A 19735-nucleotide genomic window follows, 5' to 3' on the forward strand; every position below is an offset into this window, starting at 1 on the left:
GATGAATAAAAAGTTGACCCAACAGCTATGAGTGTTTCACTGACCAAACTGTTGTCTTGGTGATGTGACTAATCAACTCATTTATTCAATTTTCTTTAGGCTTCTTCAATGTCTTTAAAGCAAAATGTAAGAAAACGGATGATTGAGTTGACCTGAATTTTGGGATTGTTAAGAAAGCTGGATTAGAAGGTCAAAGGGATTGGGACACGAGACTACTCAGCGATTAAACTGAAAAGGAAAGAAGTCAAGCCAAAAAACGGCTAATAAACTGAAAGAACAGGGAGGGGTTTGGGGACTGAAAGTCTAGGGGGAGATGGTGACAGTGGCAGATGTGGTGGACAGAGTAGTTTCCAGTCCAAAGGTTCAGAGATGGAGCAGCTCCAGGAAACACAAGGTGCAGTTAAACCTTGGATGGAGGTGGCAGAGGCTGAGCAAATGGAGGCAAGGCCACACATTTTTCCTTGTTCAACTCAAACTATTCTGTTCCCAAGCATATCTCATCAAAATGTTTTGTGAGCAAAGAATTCAACAATAACCACTCTAGTAAAATTCTGCTAATAAACTTCTTAATATCTTGAAAAGCTGGAGGATGTATAGTTAAGTATAGTTTCACTTTAGTTGAATGATTTATTACCAAATTAATAATTACAGTTTTAGTTATTCAATCAACATCACAGAACATCAAAAATAGGTAATCCTTCCCAAATTTGAATTAGATCCACTGATATCAATGCAGGGGGAAGGCTAAAAATAGAAATAAAATATACAATAAGGAACATCAATAGAATATTAATTATACCATACATTGACACTTGAAAAAAATAAACATTACGTGAACTGAGTGATATAAGGTGTCCCATTCAAATCAACCAAGGCTTCTTAAGGGATAGATCATTTTTCATCAATACCTGAGATATCCGGCCCAGAAGCTTCTCAAAAAATGTTAATCCTTTTCTGTTCTCATCTCAGTGCATCTCAGTTTTCTCTGCCTCACCCTTCACACACACACACACACACACACACACACACACACACACACACTCACTCTCTCTCTCTCTCTCCCCCCCCGATCTCTACGTGTAATTTATGGGATTCATTCATTCAACAAATATGTGTCAGATACTGTTCTAGATGAATGGGGCCATAGCAGTTAGAGAGATTTTAGATCTGTGCTCACGTGAAGCTTAAATTCTAAAAGGAGAGACAGTTAACATATTCATAAATCAGATAGTAAAATGTGCTATAAAAATAAGTGATGTGTTAATATTTCACAATGATTTGTATATTAAGTCTGTATTGTACATAAAACTATCATATATTAATGTGTCTCCTCATTATCCTTTAAATTGGGGTATAAGTGTGACAAAATGATCCAAAATGGACTATTTGCAGAACAGAAAATCACTAAAAATGCTGATTCTGTTTTTCTGCTCAAGAAATCACATGGAATGTATGGCTTAATTATATAGGAATAACAAATATATAAAACTGTTTTTACAAGAGAGCGTATTTCCCCGCCCCCAGTCTTCCTCTTGAAGCTAAATCTAGTTAAGAGTGCTATTGGCCAGTACTTTCTTTTCTCCATACATGTCAAAAGTAAACATCTGAATCTGGGGTCCTTTGAGACCAATCTTCCAAACCATAATTTCTAATTCAATCTCCATGATCTAATTAGCAGTGTTCTTTCCTCGAAGAACTGAAGTATAAGAAGTCTGTTTAGGCTAATAGAATAATTTATTAGGCTACCTTTGAAAATGAAAAATCTAACCACTACCTTGCCTGTAGAAAACTTTCTTAATATTTTCTGGCATTTGGTTTCATAGCCAAGCCAAATCAAAATGAATGCAGATTTTGTTTCTAACCTAGAATCAGGTGAGAGGAGAAACAGCGATCTTCTGTCGGGTGTTTCAAGGTACTGTCTTCCTTTCATCCAACCAGTTAGTATAGCTAGCACATCAGCATCTTGTTTTATAACCAAATCCCAACCACTATGGACAGGTAGGGTGTCCCTTGGAGGCTGCACCAAGTCCTTTAGCCTCAGTGAACTTCCCATGAAATTCCAGAGCTAGGAGAGCCTTTTTTTCTTCTTCTTCTTGAGACAGTGTCTTACTCTGTCACTCAGATTGAGTGCAGTGGCATGATCACAGCTCACTCCAGCCTTGACCTCCCGGGCTCAAGTGAACCTCCACCTCAAGTGAACCTCCTGAGGAGCAGCTGGGACCATAGCTGCAAGCCACTCCGCCCAGCTAATTTTTAATTTTTTAATTTTTTATTTTTATAGAGATAGGGTTTCACTATGTTATCCAGGCTGGTCTCGAACTCCTGGGCTCAAGCGATCCACCTGCCTTGGCCTCCCAAAGTGCTGAGATTACAGGCAGGAGCCACCACATTTGGCTTAGGATATCTTATTTGTACTTTTACTCATGATTCTTTCTTAAGCAATCAAAAACAAGTTCAAAGGCACATTTGTTATGCTTATAACCTACCCAGGGTAACTAAATTAAAACAGAATGGACAGGTTTCATAAATGCTCTTTGCCAGTGGAACTTTTGTTGGTATTCTCAAGAAAGCCAGCATTGGCCAGGCTGTACATGCATATTCTGAAAGACAGATGTTCACCCCTCCCACCGTTCCAGTTCAGTATGTCTTAGGCACACATTGATATCACAAAACACTGAAGAGAGGCCGGGTGCGGTGGCTCAAGCCTGTAATCCCAGCACTTTGGGAGGCCCAGGCAGGTGGATCATGAGATCAGGAGATCGACACAATCCTGGCTAACACAGCGAAACCCTGTCTCTACTAAAAATACAGAAAATTTGCTGGGCGTGGTGGCACGCGCCTGTAGTCTCGGCTACTCGGGAGGCTGAGGCAGGAGAAACGCTTGAACCCAGGAGGCAGAGGTTGCAATGAGCCGAGATCGCGCCACTGCACTCCAGCCTGGGCGACACAGCGAGACTCCATATCCAAAAAAAAAAAAAAAAAAAAAAAAAAACCCACTGAAGAGAACCTCAGTGGCCCAAGACCTCCATAATGTTATCACTAGTGTTTCAAAGGAATCCTCTGAGAATATTATCTCAGATAATCAGAGCGTGCCTGAGACATAAGTGAAAGAGTAACCAGTCTGTCACCAGATAGATTGCTGCTTCCTTTCTTCTCGCGTCTCCTAATGGGAGTGGAGGGAATTGCCTCCCAACTCTGGGGTAAGCTTTTTTTTTCCCCCAGGTTTTCAGTGAGTGATCAAAGAATCAGAGCTGCAAAACTACTCTGGAACCTTTAAGACCCATTGTATAACACACAAACAGAATACATGAGTTAAGTTTCATACTGTAGGGAATCCACCCTTTGTCCTGCCCTTCTGCTTGACATTTTTCTGTACTAGAGCTCTTCTATCTTCAGTCTTCTGTATAAGGTAAAGTCTCATGCATAAGGCAGCAATCCCATGTTTACACATAATTCCTCAACTATATTTTAGTTAGTAGCAGTATCCCTTAACCTAGCACTGCCTTGCCGCTATGCCTTTCAACTCCAAGACGCCAGTGTAATTCTCTACGATGGGCCCTCTCTCTACATTGTGCAACACCTTCCCAAGAGCAAGGGGTAGGGTCTGGCCCTTCCAGCCTTATCAAACCTTTCTTATTACATCTGGAGTATTCTAGTATTCAAGCCCTCAAGGAATGGGAATGTGATGTTTGTGGTGAAATTAAAGCCATAATAGAATGGAAACAAAGTAGTTCTTTAAATACATCCCCTGTAAACCGTATTAAAATCAAACTTTGACCCTGGATAATCAAGTTATTCTACTTTTACATATTTTTTTTTTTCAAAATTTGATCATCAGGAGAATAGAATTTAATGAATTTAATTTTTTCAACTCTGTATTTCTATAAATTGGGTAAAAGTAAATCTTCTTGAGTTAGATTGCTACATAAAATTAAGCCCTGTGCTATGCTGCCTCTGAAAAATAATTATGCGTATTCCTGGTTAGGGGCTCCTGGTGTATGGTAATTAGACAGCTGGGTTAAATGAATGATAATCAATTTTCCTGACTTTTCTTAAGCATTAAAGTCTCTTTGGGTACTTTATTTTACTAGCTGAGAATAATAAAAAGAGCATTTTAAATGTCAGGCAGTGAAAATCAGGACCATATCACTAAACTATTTAAGTTTCCATGTGAGATTATTTTCTTTCATTAGCTACAGGGACATCTAAAACCTTAAAGTAGGACTTAATTAAATTTATTTTGTTTGTTTAAAGTACTTTTTGTTTTGCTTTTAAAATGAATCTCAGTAATTACCAAAAAGAAAAATGAACTTAATTTCTTTATTATGACCTTCAGCCAGAATGATGAACGGTATTTAATTCTGGAAAAGTATTCTTTAAAAGCCAGTATGTTAAATCACTGACTTCTCTCTTAGACTAGAACTTAGATATCAGCATTAAAACATACTCTGAATGCTGGATAGCCCTGAATTATTATTATTATTATTAATTAATTTATTTATTTATTGAGATGGAGTTTTGCTGTTGTTGCCTAGGCTGGAGTGCAATGGCGCGATCTTAGTTCACTGCAACCTCCGCCTCCCAGGTTCAAGCGATTTTCCTGCCTCAGCCTCCTGAGTAGCTGGGATTACAGGCATGTGCCACCATGCCTGGCTAACTTTGTATTTTTAGTAGAGATGGGGTTTCTCCATGTTGGTCAGGCTGGTCTCGAACTCCTGACCTCAGGTGATTTGCCCACCTCCGCCTCCCAAAGTGCTGGGATTACAGGCATGAGCCACCGCGCCCAGCCAATAAGCCTGAATTATACAAAAGAGAAAAATAATTTTTTTTCTTCTAATATGCTAATCTTAATTGTCAACATACTATCCTGGTGTCTAGAAAATAGCTGTAAAGGAATGTGAATTACAGCAGTTCTTATCTCATTTTCTATATTACTGTGTTCTTTACACCAAAATGTACAAATACCACCTACCAAAGTTTACACCTCTCAAAATAAGGCTATGGCCATCATGCTTTAAAAGCATGGCTCTGTGTGCTTGTTCACTCTGTGTCCTCTGCCATATGCCTACACTTAAAATAACCTGGGGATATTTAAAACATTCCAAAGCCCAAGCCATACCACAGACCAATTAAATTATATGCCTGAGACACAGGCATCAATAGTTTTTGAAAGTTTCTAGGTAATTCCAACGTGCTTGCAAGTTTGAGAGCACTGTCTCAACCAACTTGTTCTCAGGCAAACTTCTGTTTATCCTTCCCTTCTCAGTTCACAGGGGATGTTTGATGCTCTCCCTCCCTAGGCCTTCTCACTATTCTTCCTGCGTATCTCTACCATAGCATGAACTATGTTGTAACTGTTAACTCACGTGTCTGTTCCCCTAATCTACTATAAGATTAAGGAGTATTTTTATTTTTGAATCTCTGAATCTAACCCTTTGCCTGGTGCATGGGAGAACCCAATAAATTCATAGAATGAATAACCTGTTCCTAAGAAAAACAAAAGCAAAAATGTAGAGTTGTGTTAATATTTAAATGCCATGGAAAAAGTAATTGCTTAGGATGTGTTTAAAATAATGTTTCCCTGGTGGGCAATGTCCCATATTTAGAAAAACATCTCATCATATTAGTGAAAATAAAACATCCCAACATTAAGAAGAAACATAAAATGTAACTTTGAATTATTACCCACACAGTTGCATTCTTTATTGTAATAAGCACAGAAAAACGTTTTCTGTGATAAGAAATATCTAGAACAACACATCCTTTCTCAGCTCCCCTTCCATCTTTACTAGATTATGTATTACTTCCCCAATCAGTCCTTTCAGAATTCGATGATGTTACAGGAGTTTATATAACTGATTTTAAGAGTTTAAAATACTTAGTTTGCAAAATATTTTAACTAAGAGTCTCTGTTTAATGTGGTATTTATACTGTTAATATTATCACTATGATTCAGAAAATATTCACATAGTGAATTTTCCTACAATATAATTCTGGACAATAAGCCCACTCTTAAACACACTTTTTTTTTTAAACTGTTCAAAATATTTTGCTTTTTGTTTTACCTAATTATATTTGCAGCAATGTTTCACAGCCTACCAATATGTTGTTGTTTATCTGTTAGATTTTGATTCATGAAACCTGAAAATAAATCAGATTTAGGAACTGTTTTCCAAGATAGTGATATATTATTCATTTATCTAATTTATCTTTACACATGAAATGCCGGATTATCTCAGTAGGTACCAAATTAATTTAAGACCTTACCAAGTAGTATTCAATATGCACTCATTCTGATGCATATAAAAGACAAAAATGAGAAAAAAAGTGCAATCCTCTACCTTTAAATGCCTACACTGTCCTCAACTATTGTTATCCAATTTTTAATTTTAGTACATTAAGTACAGCTACATTTTTTTTTTCTTTTTCAGACAGGGTCTCACTCTGTCACCCAGGCTGGAGTCCCGTGGTGTAATCATAATTCACTGTGGCCTCAACCTCCTAGGCCCAAGCCATCCTCCCACCTCAGCCTCCTGAGTAGCTGGGGCTACAGGCATGGGCCACCATGCCCGGAAAATTTATTTATTTTTTATTTTTAGTAGAAACAAGGTCTGGCTATGATGCCCAGGCTGTCTTGAACTCCCGGCCTCAAACGATCCTGTCACCTCGGCCTCCCAAAGTGCTGGAGTACCGCTAATTTAAAAGGCAGTCATTGAAACATATTTCTTGTTCTCTTTTGCATCATGGAGTTATGACTTTAAATCATAAGTACAGTATCCTTAGAAACTGCCCAGCTTTATCAGAAATAAGTTCTGAATGTATTGTCAATTGTGAAAAGACAAAAGATCACAGTTCCTAATATTCAGTTCTAATGGCATCGTTCCCCAAAATGTAAAAGCTGTGACTGAGACAATTATTTCAAGAGAGCTTCAGCTGTAAATAAACACAAAACTGAATTCCTTTGCCATGCAAACAAGAGGCACACTTTCAACCAGTAACAGCTGGCTTCATATATTCATCTTTGGATGAAAAGAGCAGGGCAGTTTTAAAAGTTGACTTCTGAGAGCATCAGATTTTGGATAGTGTCCTTTCTCAGGTCCTGTTTCCTTGTCTCCTCATCCCATTTTAAAAGCCAGACACATAAACCCCGGCACTCCTTTAGCGAAGGGCTCAGTGAGGGCGTTTTTGCCACCCGTGGCCAGGGGTCATTGGGTCAGCAAAGTCAGAGGAAACCTAGAAAGGCAGAAGCCCAGGAGGTTGACGCCCTGCGGGTCCAGGGGCCAGGTGCTGGGTGTCTCTCCTTTCGTGTGCGGTTCCCAGCAGCAGGTCCTGGTGGGCGCAGACTGACCGGAGAGGTGTGGCTCGCCCCCTCCCCAGACCCCGAGGTGGCAATGAAACCTCCATCTCCTGGCTTGATTCCTTGTGCTATAAAAAATCTTCCACTGGCCCTTTGCATCTCTCGCCCTCCATCCCCCAAAGCCACTATCGGGAGGGGACAAAAATAATTTCTGAGGGGCCACGGGCACTAAAACCACAGCAGACAGAGGCTGTGTCTACCTGACGAACTGGAGAGGTAGAGTTAGCGGGGGAGGCTGGGCATCCTCGGCGGCGCCCCCTCCATCCAGCGTGAAACCCACGAGGCGCGGCGTCTCGAGTGGCGGGCGGGCAGGGGGCTGCAGGATTCACGAAGCCTCCTCCGCCGGGGACCGCCTCCTCTCGGAGTGGCCTCCCCTCCGGCGTTCCGCTTTAGTAAGACGACACTCAGGCCAAACAGCCGCCCCCGGCCAGCCCGACTAGGCTCTGGAGGGAGCGCCCCGAGGGAGTCCAGCCGGAGGCGGAGAAGGCCACTCGGCCAGAAGGTGGGGAGCCGCCGGCGTCCCCTCGCACCTCCGTCTCCACAGCAGGGGGAAAGGCCCTGATCGCCGTGGTCCACACCACCGCGTCCACCTGAGGCTCGCCTCGCTTCCTGGGTCCCTAGAGGGGTGGCGTACTCCGCTTTCTCCTGCCCCCAAGTGGCCGCACCCCTCCGCGGGACTCTTGGTTGGGTCCAGGGCGGGGCGGGCGGGCACTCCCCGTACTGCCGCGAGCTCAGCGCGCAGCTCCCGCGGCTCGGCTGCCGCCGCGGCCAGTTGGGGCGGGTCGGGGGCGGGGTCTCAGGGGGCGGGGATTCGGGGGGCGGGTCGGGTCGGGAGGCGTGGGTGGGGGGCGGGGCGGACGCGGAGCGCTCCTCTGGCTGGCGGGGCCAAGGGGCTGAGAGGAGTGGGGCAGGCTCGGCGCCGGTAGGAAGACTCAGAGGGCTGACCAGAGAGCCCAACGCCTGGTGCTCAAGACTTTCTCCGAGGTATGAACAAGAACCAGGCGTCTGGGCCCTTTCCGCTCGCCCCATCGCTCAGCCGCCGCGCCCCGGACGCCCGCTGTGCCCCCTGCCGGCGGGGCGGCGGCGGGACTGGGTTTCGGGAGGGTTTCTGGAAGTCGCGAGTCCCAGCGAAGGCAGTGCGCCGCTCTCCGCCTCTTTCTTCGCCTTCTTCTCGCTCCCTTAGCTCTGGGTGTCGGGCGCCGGCGGTAAGGTCGCTTCTCCGTGAGTCGGAGCTCGCCCACTCTGGGACGGGCGGACGAGGCCCTAGGGCAGCTGAGCCCGGCAGCGGGGGAGGCGTGGAGCTCGGGGCGGCTTCAGCGGCGGGGGCGGGAGGCTGGTCCTGGCTGCAGACTGCGCGCCTGGGCTCCGTGCGCGGTGCCTGGTTCTCTGCATCGCGGAGGTCCCCGGATCACAGGGCTCCCTGGCGGGCCCCGGCACCCAGGTCTGTGTCGCTGTGGCTGGGCGCCGGGACTAGCACTCGAGTCCCGCGCTCCCGGGCGCTGCGCCGTGCCGCCTGTTGTGCGCGCGCAGAGGCCGGACAGCCCGGCTGCGGGAAGGGACCCGAGCGCAGGGTCTGCTCCGCGTCCCGGAAAGTGCCTAGTCTGCGGAGCCGGAGGTTGAGCTGGGGCAGATCGGCGCCAGACGGGGGCCTGGGTGAGATACGAGTTGGGGGTGCGGCCTGCAGAATTTGGGTTTCTGGAGGAGCTTGCGGCGCGCTGACGGAGCCCCAGGCGAACAGGAGCACCGGATTCGGCTCCGGGAGGGCCAGGCACTGTCAGGTATGGACAGCTGCGGTCCACCCGTGTAAGTGTAAAGTCTACAGAGATTAAAACAACACCGCGAGTCCTGGGACAGCATAACCTAATGGTGCGGGCGTTTTCTTAAAGGCACGAATAGATGGGAAAATGTCAAAATAAGCATATTTTAAAGTTGAAAGCTGGCAGATTTTCAGGCCGTGTAGTTGTGTAGCTAGTGTCCAAAGAAATATTAGCTCGTTTTCCCCCTTAACACCTTTTCATTTTAGTTTTTTTAAGCAAAATCTGTTTTGCCAGTATTTCCCTCAGGAGCTGTGCATTGCTCACAGCAGGGAAGGAAAACTTCAGCAAGCGTTCTCAGGTTGCTTCTGACTTCCAGCCTGTGCTCTCCAGCATTTCTGAATGTGGAGAAAAAGTATCTCTTGCTGGATTTTCCGAGTATGATTCCCTTCTGTTCTTCTCTGGGACCGGGCAATGTTTATTTATTGGTTTTATAAGCATCTATTTAAATTTAGTTTTTGCACGAAATACTCCCTCTTGCCACAGGGTGTAGTTTGGGGTTTACAAAATGCTGTTGGAGAAAGCTGCTAGTGGCTTCATTTTCCAAGAATGTAAGTCATTTCCTTTCTGTGATTTCAGGGAGTTGATATTTCACAGCATCAAAACTTTGTGGGGAAAATTTTCCGTAATACATCTGTCATTAAAAAGGCTTGTGACTTTTGGGTTTCCTTCTTAGAGCAGTGCATGAATTTAGGTTCAGCAGTGTTAAAGGATGAGAAGTTTTTTTTTAGAATTTAGAGCATTATGAGACTATTGTAGAAATTTTAACAACCAGGACCTACAGGATGGAGAGTGGGGGAGGGGCGAAGACCAGAAGAGAGGCAGGAAAACAGATGCCTTTGCTGATGTCCTTTGTAGTATAAAACTTAACAGCACCACAGCACCTAATCATTTTCTCAGGTGTGGCTTTGAGAAATAAACGTTTTATGTTAAAAATGAAAATACTTCACAATATGAGACAGCTGGCATTTGAATACTTTTCCCAGTATGTTTGTAAACATTTTGGATTCATATTTCATATTAAAATGGACATTTAGTAGGATTATTAGATGAAAAGGGTCCCCCAGGGGATATCTCATATCAAATTATCTGCAGGACATCTTCTCCAGAAAGCAGACTGACTGTAATATGAACTAATTTTCCCCCCTTTGAGTTGCTTGCAAGAATCTCTGAGATCTGACACTGATGGGCTACAGTAATCAGCAGTTCTTGCAGTACTCAAGACATTTTAAGGGGCAGGAAATCTTTCCTATTTCCAGTATCTCCTTTTTGGGGGCAACAAGGGTAAGCTGCTAGTTTTAAGTACATAATTTGAACTTAGAGATTTAAGATGCTCCTGGCTGTACAGGAAGACGCCTGAAAACAGCATGGGCCTGGATGAAGACGCTGCTTTTGAAAGCAAAATGCCAGTGTGCTAGGTAGTGGTTTTTAGTTACAAATTCTTAAAAAAAATTGTTACTGAACTAGTTTAGCTGAATGGGGGGGGGAGGGGGTCTTTTTGTAGTTTTTGGATTTTGTTTCCACATTTAACTATACTTATAAAGCTTTCGGCTTTCTGAACTTATGATGTAATAGACTGCGTAGCCTTTTGTGGCAGATGCTTGGAATGAAAGTTTCAAACATAATTGTTTTTGACTGAGCTGTCAGGTTCAGAGTTGAGTGTAAATGAGTCCTGTCTCACAACTAACTTTTTTGATAAAGGAATTCTTTGTAGTTTTCGATTTGGATGTTGCACATTTTGATTTCTAAAGTTGTGGGGTTTGTTTTTTTTTTTAAGAAAAATAAAACCTGCAAACAATTATTTTATTACATGAAAGCCAGTACCAAGAAAAGATTAATTCAGTCCAGATGTAAAAATGTATGTGAATTTTAGATTTGGATGATCTCAACAAGTTTTCCCTTTTGTGGATGGGACTGCCTGGATCCCAGATGGCATTCACAAATTATCCCTTAGGTAGTTTTCTGAGTTGAGAATGAAATTTCTTGGGCTTTCCCTAAAATCATTTTAATATTAAGTCTTCTAAAGGATAGAAAGTTTTTTGCATTTGTACATTTTTGCATTTTTCTGTTCATTAATACAAACCTCATAAATGCCCTAGTTTGGTAGATGAAGCATATTTCTTTCATAAGTGGGAAAACAGGAGGTATTCAGTTTGTGTATCCTTATGGGTAAAGCATAGAAATTTTGGCTCTCATTTTTGCAATTTTAACTTTCTTCTTTTAAAGTAAAAAAAAAAAAAAAAAGTTTTAAGTGTGTTTACAATCCTCAATAGAATCCTACTGTAACACAGTTTGTGGATTCAGGTATAGCAATTGGTCCTTGTTTGATGATCCCCTACCTCCTCCCCACCCCCAACGAGGAAAAACAAACACAGTTTATTAAAAAGTCAGTATATTTTTAAACGTGTACTCCCAGTACTAGAGTTATAAAGGCTGTTTGTTGCACACATTAAAATTATGTATTTTTAGAAAGTCTTTGTATGATTATATCATTACACATTTTGGGAGTGTGTTTATGTCGTGATTGTGTATAAAACAATGGAGAGTTAGGAGAGGGGAATGGGAAAGATTTAGTGAAGGAGTTTTATGAGCAGTGAAATTTCAGTTATAATGTATGTTCCCCAAAACCCAAACAGGAAAAATGTTATCGTTGGTCTCTGTGGTTAAACTTTTATACAGAGGGTAGTTGAGAGGGCTTTCTGAATTGCACATTATCCTGAGGAAGAGGCTTTGGGGGCCTTTAAAAATAAGTAGAAACAAGTTAAAGGGATAATTTGAGAGGAACGAGGAAGTGGAATACTGGACATTGAATTGCAAGGAAAAAGTTAGAAGGATAAGTATTTAAAACAAGGCTGAAGTAGAGAGAACTTACTGTTTAGAAGTGTAGATTAAAGAATAAGGTATTTTTAGCTGAGAAAAAAGGATCAGAATGATTAGAATTAAGGTGCCCTATAAGGTCTGTATACAACTTGAAATAGGACTGCTAATTGATGGTTATCCTGGAAATTTTGCCTGTCTTTGTGTTGAATCACTAGTTTGGTGTTAAATAATGTGCAGGGACTGGATGCTTATAACTGTATCCCGTACACTCCAAAAGCCACTTCCCATTTCAAAGACTGGAAACATTTTTTGTTTAAGTGCTAATGATTCTACAAATATTTAATTAGTCCCCCAACATTTGAGGAAACTACTAATGTCTACTTCCCATGCTGTGGGACCAGAGGGGGCTCTACAGCAGTAATGGCTGAAGTTATTATGAAGTTTTAGGTAGAAACAAGCAATCTGTGCTTCTCATTACTTTATGCTATTTAGTGATGTAATTACTTCTCATGCAAGTTTGTGTATGATCACTTTTTGTATATATCAAATGGAACAGAGCAGTCATGCAGTATATATACCATATTGATCAAAGATGAATTACAGAACACTGAGAAGGGGAAAGAAATCATTGATCTCTCAGCTGATTGTATTGCTTCAAGTCAAGAAGAGAAGAATGTGCTGAAACAAATTCACAGATGAACCAAATACAGTCCCAAGGAGAAGGCAGTGTTTTCCTGGAGCTTCCTTGGAGTGGTCTGTAGCATAGCATTTTCTTTCCTTTTTTTTTTTTTTTTTGAGGCGGAGTCTCGCCCTGTCGCCCAGGCTGGAGTGCAATGGCCTGATCTCAGCTCACTGCAACCTCCACCTCCCGGGTCCAAATGATTCTCCTGCCTCAGCCTCCCGAGTAGCTGGGATTATAGGTGCCTGCCACCACGCCCATCTAATTTTTGTATTTTTAGTAGAGATGGGGTTTCACCATGTTGGCCAGGCTGGTCTCAAACTCCTGACCTTGTGATCTGCCCGCCTCGGCCTCCCAAAGTGCTGAGATGACAGGCTTGAGCCACCGCGCCCGGCTAGCATGGCATTTTCTTGAATGTCTTTCCCCAGCTGTATGGTCTTAACTTAGCAGAGTTAAATTGATATATCAAGAAACTAGGTAGAGATTTGGTCATTATCCAGGTCATTGAATTAATGTGCTGATAATTGGGATAATTCTGACCAAAAATATCTATTTAGACTCTCAGTATTCCAAATGGATCCTCTTGGGGGTGTTTTCAGATGTTTTCCAACAACATTATCTTTGTACATGTTTCATACAACTTTGAGCAATAATGTTTTACTGATATATGAAGACAGAGGGAAAAACAATATTTTGAATTAATTTATAGCCACAGTTTCATGTGAGGGAGGAAATCATTTAAAAAAATTAAGCAATTTCTTGATGCATATTTTAGGAAATATAATGAAGTTTCTCACTTAGCTTTTCAGATGATTTTTCTCTCTGATTGGGTTAAATAAAATGTAATTAATTTTCTCCCCACAGGTAGTAGCACTTGTGTGTACAGTTTCAGTAGATGACTTTTTTTTTTGGTCCCTGTAGCTTTATTTCTTTGAACTTGTTACTGAATTATACACAATCAGACAAATGCACAGATCAGGAGTGTACAGCACAAAATGATCACATTTGGGCAACTAGCATCCAAATCAAGAAGCAGAACATTACCAGCCTCTCTTTACAGTCATCATCTTTGCCCCCAGGATAACCATTATGCTGACTTTTATTGTCATGGTTAGTTTTAAACTGTTTTTGGACTGCATTTAAATGCAATAAAATACACGTTTTTTGGTCATCTTTAGCTCAGCATAATGTCATATGATATATCCAAATTGATGTAGGTCGCAATAGGTCTTTTTTCTGTGATTTCTGTGAATGAATATGCCCAGTTTCTTTATCCATTTTGTTGGTGGATATTTGGGTAGTTTGAGGACGGTACATGGTAGGTGACCTTTTGATGGCTCTAAAAAATGTTGAGCACTTTGGGGTTGAAAGCAGAGTATGGTCTTAAGATTGAAAGAGAAAAAGTAACGTTAGAGGTAAGATGTGAGAGGAAAAAAAGCAATCTTAAGAAAACTTTAAAGGTTCCACTCAGCCACTGTATCCTAAGGATATAGTTTGGAATATACCAACTAGATATCACCAGATTTCAATTGAGAATTGGTAAGAGGAAGGAGGCCTTAGGTGACATCTAGCCAGCCCCATCATTTTTCAGAGATGGAGGCACTGCGGCCTCAAGAGGTTGAATGATTCATACAAAGTCTCACAGCTGATGACAGCGACAGTAGTAGAAGCTGCTCTGACTCTCAATCTTGTCTCCTCTAGTGCCACATGCTTGTTGGAGAGAGAGAAGGCAAGATCAGGGCTACCAACTGTAGCTGTGCAGGTTTTGCCATGCAAGGTGGGTCAGAAAACCAGCTCCCTACTATGTAGTCCAAGCAGTGAGTCCATTGGGGGGCTCACTGCCTGGAGGATGGGTGCCCTTTTCTGATTCATGCAAAGGTATTCTGTGGCTCTGTTCAGATAGACTCAGATCTGCCCAGAGGAAATGGATCTGTAGCCCAGTGAGGCAGAATTTTTCTTCATTCAGCCTGCTGTACCTCTGCCCTCCATACAGAGCTCTGTTGGGGCTTGCCTTTTCCCTTTTCTCTCTCTCTCTCACTTCTAGGGCTTCCTAATGAGACTTTGGGTTGTAAGTATCAAGTAGGAGATCTCTTGAGGTCCCTCTTGATTCACTCTTGTTGATCCATAAATGATCTAGGATGGACCCTAATTTCAAAGGACTGCTTTGTCAATATTTTCGGAATAATTCATCCTTAAGAAAATGTTTCAAAAATTCAGTTTTTGGACTTCTCCTGCCTTTATGCTTCTCCCTCTTTTCTCCCTTTTTGTGACTTCCTCCCACCCCCATCCAGTTATTGTTTCTTAAAGATCCCTGGAAACATCCAGTCTTTGTCTACTGAGAGCAGCAGTGAAATTCTGACGCTAAAATCTGTGGCAGTCTCCAGGAAGTACTTATTGTAAAACATAAGATTATGATTTCACTGAGAGATCTAACAGATAAAACAAAGTGCTTGCAAAGGAAAACTATTCATGTATACATTTTCTTTTATGTTTCCCTAAAGAATAAAGGACAGTTTTATTATTTAAGAAAAGACTCAGAGCTTCAGCTTAAGCTCATTAAAAAGGTGAAGAGAAGTTAAAATTAGAGAATTTTATAAATATGTGGTATTTATATATCCTACCTGAATAAGATACTGCTTATCACAGCAAAAATTTAGCATATGTAATGTTAACAAATAAAAAATATGCTGACCATAGGGCCACAGCTCTGACAAGTTGCTCATGAAATTACTACAGAATAGAGTAATCCGTATTGAAGACAGCATAGAAGAGGGATAGTAAAATATAATGATAGGAATGAGGTCTTCGAGATCAGTTCCCTGGGGCCCAAATCCAGACTCCAGTATTCTCCCATGTGTAACCTTGGGGAAGTTACTTAACTCTCTACACCTCTTTTTCCTCATCAGTAAAGTGGGAGATAATTATAATAGCTATCCCACAGGATTGTTCTTATTTTTAAGTGAAATGGTACGTGTAAAACAAATGGCATGGTCTTTGATGTATAATAAACGTCTTACGTGATGTTAGCTATTGCTGCTTAAGACAAAAAGAAGTGATGTATAAAAGGACTTATAGTTTTATTGGAGGTTCCCAAGCCTTCATTTATAAGCATTTCATGAGATTTAACTTTGTTTTTTGATGGCATTAAGCAGGCAACAAAACTTAGTATTTCTCAGTTACAGATACTGGCAAGTCTGTGTTGCTGCAGTAGGAGCAGCTGGCCTGTCGCACTGATTACTAATTGATCGAGTTATTTTTCCTAATTCTCTTCTAATTTCCAGCCGTCTCAGTCCTTCAGCTTCTGTCTGCTAGATAATTGTTTCTTTCCATATGTCAAAAAAGCCAGCCTGCAGATTTTAAAAATTCTCCTTACGGTGACTGATGTTGTGCAAAGTTCTTTTAAAGAGTACCACTGACTGGCCCATGTCTTTTGCTCATGTTCCCTGTATGGCTTCATGTGAGTACTTCTGAAGAAAGCCACTATTATTGATATAAAGCAGTTTTTATTCCCACCCCCTAACCATTGGCACAGTTTATATAATGTGGGTCAGAACCATTTGTGATTTTCTGTTATGAGGGCCAGAGTTTGAGATTTTAAACCATTCATTCAAAGAAACTTAAGAAAGACACAGTTAAGCACCTTAGAAAGATACATTTTCATCTAACTAGCCTAATTACAAGCTCAGCTAAAAAAGGTACAGGATCCTCTGGAAGAATCGTGCTGTATCATTCTGATCTGTTTGTTAAAGGGCGGGGGACCTAGTCCAGATAACCCAGTTCCCCGTTTTGACTGTGCGTGTAAAATCTTGAGCTTAGTAAACTTAGCACTTTAAAAATGTTCACTAAGTCCATCAAAAGCCAGGTTTTATGTCTTTATGAAGTATTCAGGACTGTGCTGAATACTTTGTGCAATTTCTGTCAATGTGTTTCATGTCTAGTTGGGGGAACAAAATACATGTGTTTGAAAAGATATTAGATGTTTCCAGATGAGTGTGAAGTTGAGCTTTCGTTTTAGGGTCCAAAATCAAGGATGGTCACATAGGATGTTCCCAGCCTTCCTGGGGCCACTGGATTTATACTGGTTAGTGAAGTCAGGCTGAGATTTTTCTATCCTTCAAGCCCATAGAAAAGGGGCTTTTCTAGTAGCAACAGAATGTGCAAGATCTGGTAAAAATCTCAAATATTAAAAGACAACTATGAAATTAAAATTATTAAATGTTTAAATTCATGCATTCAATATAATGTATGCCTAGGATATGCCAGGCACTGGTCTAGGTCTGAGAGATGTCAGTGAATAAAATAAAGGAAAAAAAAAAAAAAAAACTCTGCCTCCGTGGACCTTATATTCTATTAGGAGGCAATCAGCATAAGAAAATAAGTGTTGTAGTATTTTGGAAGGTAATAAGCCTGATGGGAAAAAGAAAAAGTAGAGCAGGCTAAGGGACAGTAGGAGTGCTGGGGGAGGGAGGCAGGGACTTTGCGATTTGGTGGAGTATAGTCAAGGTAGGCCTCACTGAGAAGAGGGCTTGAAGGAGGAAGAGAGCCACACAGAGCTAGCTGGGGGAAAAGTGTTGGAGCAGAGGGACTAGTGAAGGCATCAGGCGGAAGCATGCCTGATGTGTTCCAGGAACAGGGAGAAGGCCACAGTGGTGGAGCACTGAGAGCAGGGAGAGAAGGAGTAGTAGATAAGGTTAGAGATGTTTGGAGAGCACATGTTTGGCTTGTGTGGACCGTATTCAGGACTTGACTGTGAGTGGAATGGGGAGCCAGGTTTTGTGCAGAGGAGTGAGAGGATTTGATTTGCATTTTAATAGAATCACTGGTTGCTGTAGGAATCTGGAATTTAGGGAAGAGGTCTAAGTTGGAGATACAAATTTGGAAGTTGCCAACAGAATTTGGGTGAGATCACTTGGGGAATACGTGTAGTCAGAGAAACAGGCTTATGGACCAAGCCTTGGGGCATATCAGTATTTACAGTTTGTAGAGAGAAGAAGAAATCACACACATAATCCAAGAAAGTGTTTTAAGCCAAAGTAATTATGCACATTTTTCCAACATAGTGAACCCAATTAAGTGTCTCCATTCCTTGAGTAACAGTGTTATCACTAGAAGATATTGTGAACTCTATTGATCTACACAATGGAAGAATGAACTATGAGTTGTTTTTCTAATTGTGATGATGGTCTTGGGCTAAACCTGGATGCTTCATCTTTTAGAGGTTGTGTTGATAAGGAGGAATCAGTAAAAGAAAATTAAAAAGGAGCAAGCAGAGGATAGGAAGAAAATTAGAAAAATGTCCCTGTAGTCAAAGAAAATATCTCCAGCAGAAGAGTGGATCAGTTAGCTCACATGTTGCTGAGAAGTCAAGCAGGGTGAAGACTGAGAGTTGCTCATTGGATTTAGCAACCTGGGGAGTCATTGGTGATGATGACAAGAGCTGTGTCACTGGAGAAGTGGAGATGAAAACCTTATTGGAGTGGGTTCAAAGAGAATAAAAAATTTATGAAAGATAACTATTACTTGTAATTCAGTTTTGTATATTACAAATATTCAATATTGATGTGGGTACATTTTAATATGCCTGGTAGGATGTGCAGTGGGACTTTGGAAATGGGAATGTTGGAGGCCGTGCATATCTTCAGCAGGCTTTGTCAGGGTTAGGGAGCCTTTGAGCTTTTCCCTGGTTATTATTGATAGGGGTAGGGCTCTAGTATATAGATTGTAGTTTGTATATTTTGAAATAGAGAAACAGTTCTATGCAGTTTTTTAGTTCTTTGTTAAATGTCTTTGGATGAGAACTATATCTTGAAAATACTCATACTTTGTTTAAAGACTTTTTCATTTCTAGTAAAGATGTGTTCTTTAATTCAACCTATTGATCCTTGTCTTAGATTGTTTTTTGATACTATAATGGAGTACCACACATAAGGTATTCTGTCCATAAAGAATGGAAGTTTACTATTGACATTCTTTACAGAACTAGAAAAAAACTATTTAAAAATTCACATGGGACCAAAAAAAAGAGCTTGAATATCCAAGGCAATCCTAAGCAAAAAGAACAAAGCTTGGAGGCAACATGGTACCCAACTTCAAATTATTAGAGCAACAGTGACCAAAACAGCATGATACTGGTACAAAAACAGACACATAGAGCAGTGGAACAGAATAGAGAGCCCAGAAATAAGGCCACACACCTGCAGCTGTCTGATTTGTGACAAACCTGACAAAACAAGCAATGGGGAAAGAATTCCCTATGCATTGAATGGTGCTGGGATAATTGGCTAGCCATATACACAAGATTGAAATTGGACTGCCTCCTTATACCATATACAAAAATTAACTCAAAATGGATTAAAAGCTTAAATGTAAAGCCCCAAACTGTAAAAACCCTGGAAGACAACCTAGGCAATACAGTTCTGGACATAAAAATGGCAAACATTTACTGATGAAGACACCAAAAGCAATTGCAACAAAGGCAAAAATGGACAAATGGGATCTAATTAAAGTAAACAGCAAAGGAAACTGTCAACAGAGTGAACAGACAGCCTACAGAATGGAAGAAAATATTTGCAAACTATGTACTGACAAATGTCTAATATGCAGCATCTATAAGGAACTTAAATTTACTAGAAAAAAAATCCATTAAAATATGGGCAAATGACATGAACAGACACTTGAAAAGAAGACATGGATGCAGCAAACAATCATATGAAAAAAAAGCTTGTCATTGATACTGGAGAAAGCAAATCAAAACCATAGTGAGATACCATCTCACACCAGTCAGAATGGCTATTAAAATGTTAAAAAAATAACAGATGCTGGCAAGGTTGTGGAGGAAAAGGAATGCTTATACACTGTTTGTGGGAGTGTAAATTAGTTCAACCATTGTGGAAGACAGTGTGGTGATTCCTCAAAGACCTAAAAACAGAAATACAGTTAGACTCAGCAATCCCTACTGGGTATATACTCAAAGGAATATAAATCATTCTATTACAAAGACGCATGCATGCATATGTTCATTGCAGCACTATTCACAACAGCAAAGACATAGAATCAAGCTAAATG

At 41.2% G+C, this 19735-nt stretch overlaps 1 protein-coding gene and 1 long non-coding RNA gene across 12 annotated transcripts in view; one reads left to right on the top strand and one right to left on the bottom strand.

Annotated features, from left to right (window-relative positions):
- The window catches only part of LOC117975929 (uncharacterized), a 198545-nt gene extending 190655 nt beyond the window's left edge, over positions 1 to 7890 (bottom strand). For both annotated transcript variants that reach the window (XR_010109805.1, XR_010109804.1), the window contains exon 1: positions 7558 to 7890. This is a non-coding gene — a long non-coding RNA (uncharacterized LOC117975929). The remainder of the gene's footprint in view (positions 1 to 7557) is intronic.
- FRMD6 (FERM domain containing 6) overlaps positions 1 to 19735 on the top strand; it is a 366574-nt gene that overhangs the window by 279062 nt on the left and 67777 nt on the right. For 2 of the 10 annotated variants that reach the window (XM_008957074.4, XM_063596209.1), the window contains exon 1: positions 8329 to 8562. The exons of 2 other annotated variants lie outside the window; for them this stretch is intronic. The gene's annotated coding sequence lies outside the window, so the exon portion shown is untranslated. Of the gene's footprint in view, positions 1 to 8187; positions 8563 to 8726; positions 9136 to 19735 lie in introns of those variants that run through there. 6 more of the 10 variants (XM_003831718.4, XM_003831719.5, XM_055097580.2 and 3 more) reach the window with 6 other exon arrangements.

The sequence above is a fragment of the Pan paniscus genome, chromosome 15 (genome assembly GCF_029289425.2).
Source record: "Pan paniscus chromosome 15, NHGRI_mPanPan1-v2.0_pri, whole genome shotgun sequence".
NCBI lineage: Eukaryota > Metazoa > Chordata > Mammalia > Primates > Hominidae > Pan > Pan paniscus.